This window comes from Agelaius phoeniceus, chromosome 2 (genome assembly GCF_051311805.1).
Source record: "Agelaius phoeniceus isolate bAgePho1 chromosome 2, bAgePho1.hap1, whole genome shotgun sequence".
NCBI lineage: Eukaryota > Metazoa > Chordata > Aves > Passeriformes > Icteridae > Agelaius > Agelaius phoeniceus.
Window position 1 is genome coordinate 65,067,170 of NC_135266.1, and position 6,000 is coordinate 65,073,169.

General features: G+C 42.2%; 1 protein-coding gene across 1 annotated transcript in view; it reads right to left on the reverse strand.

The window, feature by feature from the left end:
• ATP7B (ATPase copper transporting beta) overlaps positions 1-2,230 on the reverse strand; it is a 40,400-nt gene extending 38,170 nt beyond the window's left edge. The window contains exon 1 of the mRNA XM_077173723.1: positions 2,106-2,230. The gene's annotated coding sequence lies outside the window, so the exon portion shown is untranslated. The remainder of the gene's footprint in view (positions 1-2,105) is intronic.
• Between the last annotated feature and the right edge of the window lie 3,770 nt (positions 2,231-6,000).

A 6,000-nucleotide genomic window follows, 5' to 3' on the forward strand; every position in this document is an offset into this window, starting at 1 on the left:
GGTTCTATGGCCCGTAAACCACTCAGCCTCTGAATTAAAGAAATAAAAAGACAAAACAGTGTCTTGTGTTTGCATTACAGATGCCACATCTAAAATACAAACATACTGTCTTTGTTAGGGCAGGCTAGATATGTAAAGGCAAGACCAAATTCAGTTTCTCTTAACAATGATTTCTGTTTACCTCAGACTGGCAGGAACCACCTACATACACAGAGAGGAGTTTCCAGAAACTCCCAAATCCCTAAGTAAGCTTGAAAGCTGCACTCCTCACCACAGCACCTGGGCTCCTCCAACACAGTGCCGTGAGCAAAGTCCTGTCTGCTTTCTCGGTGGTCCAGGCAAAATTCTGTCTGGGAAGAAGGGTGTCCACTTTTTGTTTGGTTATTTTACTTCCTTTTTCCCTGCTCTCTCTGTGGCCTGGTTGCAATTATTGGGTAGAAAAAGGCAAGACAGTGTTAGAGCCCTCTCTGTGGTCTCACTCTTGCAGAGAGCACAATCTCTCAGGTGACCCTGTGTCACAGGGCTCAGGTACAGCTCTGCCAGGCTGGCATGAGAGCCCTTCTCACCTGCCTTCCACCTCCTGCACTTTTGGACTGTGCCACGTGCTGCCAAGACAAGGTGACTCTCCTTCCACGAGCGAGCAAACCACAGCGCTGCTCACACGTCTCTGAGCTCAGCATCACCACACTCATGGTGGGACTAAAGGGACATGAGGGGCAGCAGCCAGGGCCTACACAAACACAGGGCAGCCCTTATGTGCATTTTTCTTCCCAATTAAGAGAGGGAAGAAAAGCTCTCTGGCTGACCTGCTCTGCCACAGCAGGCAAGAAGCGAGGAGGGCAACCTCTGCTGAGAACATGGAGTAGAGGCTTTTCTGTTTCCATTTGTCAGAGTTCAAAATTGTAATGTATGTGAGCTGCTGTTTAGCTAACTTACATTTTTACAAAAGTCCTGTCAATTATTTCCTATCCAGGGCTAAGAACTATACAACAGTGCCCTGTCCAGGTTTAATATCTCCCATAAACTTACAGTTAACTCTCAGCAAGAGACAGTTTCTATTAGTGGAAAAAACGTACTTCAAATAACCATGAAAGTTAAGTACAACTGGCCTGGATACAGACATACTGATTCACTGTAGAGCCTTACAGAAACTAAGAAGAGTAATAAAAAATAAAAATGAAAATATATTTGCTGTCATTGTTTTTTTATTTTATGTTTGGTTTTTTTCTGCTGGAACACCTGATAGCTCCCTATTGAATAATGTCACAGGCAGCCTACACTAATTTGGTAAGAATTCAGGTACAAATGTCAGAACTAAACATTCAGGGATTAAAGTATTAACACAGGAAACTGCTGCTAATTTTATGCAATCTCTTCCATACAAACAGTTGCTTTGAAGAACATCTAAGGGAAACGGCAATACAGAGTAAACCTCTTTCTGTTTACAGGTATAAAAATACTGTAATATAAATAAATAATAAATAAATAAAATATCTGAAATATTTAACACCTGGATTGAAATACAGTTAAAATCCTGGTTTCAAATGCAGACATGTCTCAGGCTGTTTCCTGTGACATATACGATGGCTCATCACGACTCAAACTCCCTGTAAAAACAGCATTCATTTATTGCATGAGGACACAGGAGAAACTGGAGAAAACTGACTCCTAAAGAAAGAGTTCCTGGGAGCCTGAGGCTGTGAGAAAAGGAAAACACAAAAAAGCTTTCTAACTCTGAAACTCAGTTTATTCAGTTCTCAGCAATACTCTCATTTCCAGAGGTCACGTCAGTCTGTTCTCTAGGCAAAGAAAGTTTCTTCCAAGGACACATTCAGCCAAAACCAATGCATTCCACAGCTCAGCATAAAAAAAAGGTACCAACCGTGGGAGTTGCTGAGCAACCATCTGAGATTTATTAACTCAGTTCCTGGAAAGCATAGATGTTAACCATGGAAATTCAGGCTTGATTCATTTACCATTCCCTCCTGGTACCTCTGCTTATTGAAAGAAAAGGTAGTGCAGCAGGGAACTACTTTTAAGCAGCCCTGGTTTGCCCCCTGAAAGAGAATCTTTGATTGAATCTACTTTATGGGAAAATCACCAACCTTTCAAGCCTTCTTCATCCTTGCATAGAAAGAAATAAGTCAGAGGAGGTGATGAGGCACAGTATCCACAACTCTCATGCCTGGACTAGCCAAACAGTCTCCTCCAACTCCCTTCTGTCCTGCTCTGCAGGCAGTTTCTGGCTCCTTTCTCCTTCCTAATCAGTGCCAAGGAGCCAGACATGAGCACAGAATGCAAATCCTGCTTCATCCTGGCTCCATGTGAAACAACTTGGATTTTCATTTGAATAGCAATCTCCCTTGCTTCCTGAAACAGGCAGAGAGGCACACACAAACACATGTGGCAAAATGCGCTTTGAACAAGCCAGTGGAGTGAACAGGTTATGCTCTCAAACTTTTAAAGTTTGAGAAGGAAAGCACCTCACTCAGTAAAAAAAAATCCCAGTAAAGTTTTACAGCTCCCTGAGGACTTTCATAGTTGATCTGAGCAGGTGTTAAGGTATGATGGTGAAAGAGGTGGTCTTTCATGATCCCTTTCATGTTCAAATTAGGCGCAGATGGCCACAGATATATTATTATCTATCTGCAGAAAGGAGAATGAAAAGCAAAAATGGCTTAGGTCTGCTATCACAGACCCTCAAAAATGGTCCCTAGCTCCTCAGGAATCAAAAGCTTCCACCTGAAAAAGCTGCGACTTAAGATCAATGCAAATATTCTTTTGCAAGCTCAGTGATGTTATCATTAGGGGTACATCATTTGCCATCTCATTTCTGCCAGTGCTCCAAGTTGCTTGAAAACATTTCCTTCATCCACCCTAAAAAATGGCAGATGTTTGGAATCCATGGGAGTTTAAAACACTGTCACAATCTACAAGAACTGATTTGTTTTCCTTGATGGTCCTTACCCAACTGGGACAATTTGTGTGCAAATAATCTTCTGTTAATCAAAAGATATGGGTTCAACCTGTATAAATTGCCTGGTGATACAAATAAATGTGCTTTATGGGCTCTCCTGCAAATATCATTTGTAGATCCAGGCTGCTTAATTCTACATTGTTTCTGCCAAAAAAAAAAAAAACAGAGCAGCTTTTGCTCACATGAAGACCTATGCCCTAGAACATGTAACTCAGAATTAAGAATGACAGAGGAAAATGAAATTACTAGAATTGCTTATTTTAACAACTTCAATATTACAAGAGATCACTAAAAACAACCCCATAGTGTTTTTCCCTCGGTATATCAATGCCACAATTTCTTGCCAATGCTTGGGTTTTGCTTCACAAATATTTAGCATAGAACTGGTGCAACTTTATTTCTGCTCCTGTTACTATGCAATGAAGAGTAAATGTACTGTAATGTTCAACAGCCAATGTTCACAAGACACATAGGAAAGTGAAAAAACTTACTCTGTATATGAATGATCTGAGATTCCGCCTACTAAAAACAGTCCCAGGCATTTTCACAGCTCAGACAGCAGCACTGTACAAGAGACTTGGTGCTACACAGTGAATATTTCTGAAAGTAACTAACTGTACAAGAAAGTATAACAGACCACATGACTGTCATATGAATATCCTTGCACAATATTAATCCAGTTTTTTTCTATTATTACTTGCCAGCGGTTTTATCTTACTAAGTTACTCATACATAGACTACTCAGCAAGAATGAAAGTTACAAAAATATACTTTAAAACTGTCTAAAATGCGTTGCAGGCATGGGGAGAACACACAGTGAGTGGATTCTGCTACTTATTCTAAATACTCTGCACTTTAAAAGGTCCGTTTGCATGGCTTTCTTTAGAGTAAGGAGCTTAATAAGGAAAGCAATTAAAACAGGACCAAAAAAGCTTACAGAGGCAACAAAAGATTAAAAACTTGGTACATCTCTGGGAAGGTGAAAGCAAAACTGATTTCATAACAAGGCTAGTTTACTTTTGCTGGCATGTCAGCCTTGTGCAATTTCTACAGACAAGGTTTTGAATAGCATTCTCACTGCTGGAGTGGGAGCACCACAGAGAGCCCATCACTGCTCCTGCTAAAGTTCTTGTCAGTACCCTAAATGCATGCATGCAATATCCTCTGCTACATATGGATGAAGGTGGGGAAGTTGTGAAGTGTCGATGACTCAATTAATTAGGCTGTGCTGGACGTTCACACATTAAAGGTAAGCTTTGCAGTCTGCAAGTCTGTCAGCACACAGGTTTCATATTGCTCACATCAGCAGCTGAAAACTCTGAGAATAATGAAAAGGTAACAGAAGAACTTTGAAAGTATTAATACATCTGTTTTTAATTACTGCTAGAGGGACTACGAAAAAAAATAAACATCTAAGATGATTAAGGGTGTGGGACAATTTTTCTGTGAGGAAAGGCTGAGGGAACTGGGATTGTTCAAGCCTTGAGAAAGCTTGACAAGGCCTTCAGTGTGTGAAGGGAGGGTGGAAAGAGGAACTAGGCTCTTTTCACTGGGGTCCAGTCCAGGGCCAGAGGCAATGGGCACAAACTGAAACATGGGAAGTTCCCTCTGAACATCAGGAAACATTTCTTCATTGTGAGGGTGACCAAGCACTGGCACAGGTTACACAGGGCAGCTGTGCAGTGTCCATCCTTGGAGGTATTCAAAATTCATCTGGACTCAGTCCTAAACAGTCTGCTCTAGGTACTCACTTTGGGCAGGGGGGCTGGAGAAGATGGTCTCCAGAGGCCACAGAACCATAGAAAGGTTTGGGTTGGAAGGGCATTAAAGATCATTTAACTCCAACCCCTCTACTGTGGTCAAGGATGCTACCCACTAGATCAGGTTGATCAGGGTCCCATCCAACCTGGCCTTGAACACTTCCAGGGATGGGAAACCCAGAACTTCTCTGGGTAGCCTGTTGCACCCACACAGTAAAGAATTTCCTCCTAACATGTAATCTGAATCCCTCCTCTTTTAATTTAAAACTGTCTTCCCTTGTCCTATTTACATCTATCCATGTAAAAAGTCAACCTCCCTCTTTTTTTATAAGCCCTCTTTAAGTGCTGGAAGGCTGCAATGAGGTCTCCCTGGAGTTTTCTCTTCTTCAGCCTGAACAGCCCCAACATTCTTAGCCTGTCTTCATAGCAGAGATGTTCCAGACCTCTGACCATCTTCATGGCCCTCCACTGGACTTGCTCCAACAGGTCCCTGTCTTTTCTGTGTTGAAGACCCTCCTAGCAGGATGCAGCATTCCAGGTGGGGTCTCACCAGAGTGGAGCAGAGCAGCAGAATTCCCTCCCTCTCCCTGCTGGCCACAGTGGTTTTGATGCTGCCCAGGATGCCCAGGATGCTGTTGGCCTTCTGCACTGCAAATGCACATTGTCGGCTCCTCTGCAGCTTTTAGTCCATAAGAACCCCTAAGTCCTTCTCTGCAGGGTTTCTCTCAATGAGTTCTTCTACTCTGTACTCATGTTTGGGATTACCCCAGTACAGGTGCAGCATCTAGACATTGAGCCTTTGACTACAACTCTCAGGCTGCATCCATCCCACCAATTCCTCCCCACCTCAGACATTCTGTGATTCCATGAACCATAAATTATTAGAGCTGAGAAAACTATTTGACACTCCCACCATCACACAGATTTCTCCCTAAACAAGCAAGTGAAACTCAAAACTCAGGTGTGTAGGTATCTCCTTCATTAATTAGTCTTCTTGCTTCCAGGAACTCTTGACCATTATTACTTAAGTCTCATCTTAATTAAGACTGTGATCTTAATTAGGCAGGCTGTGACCTGCTGTCCTTCAGCTTCTTGAAGACTTGGTGTAAGATTCATACCTCCCAAGGGAGTGACCATGTACTCCTTTCCAAGTCAGTGGGGAGAAGCATAAATTTCATCATCTAAAAAACAGTATGGACTTCCTGTTCCCTAGAATAACTTGCCTGTTCCTCTGAATTCAGACAATAATCTTCAAATGTTGAA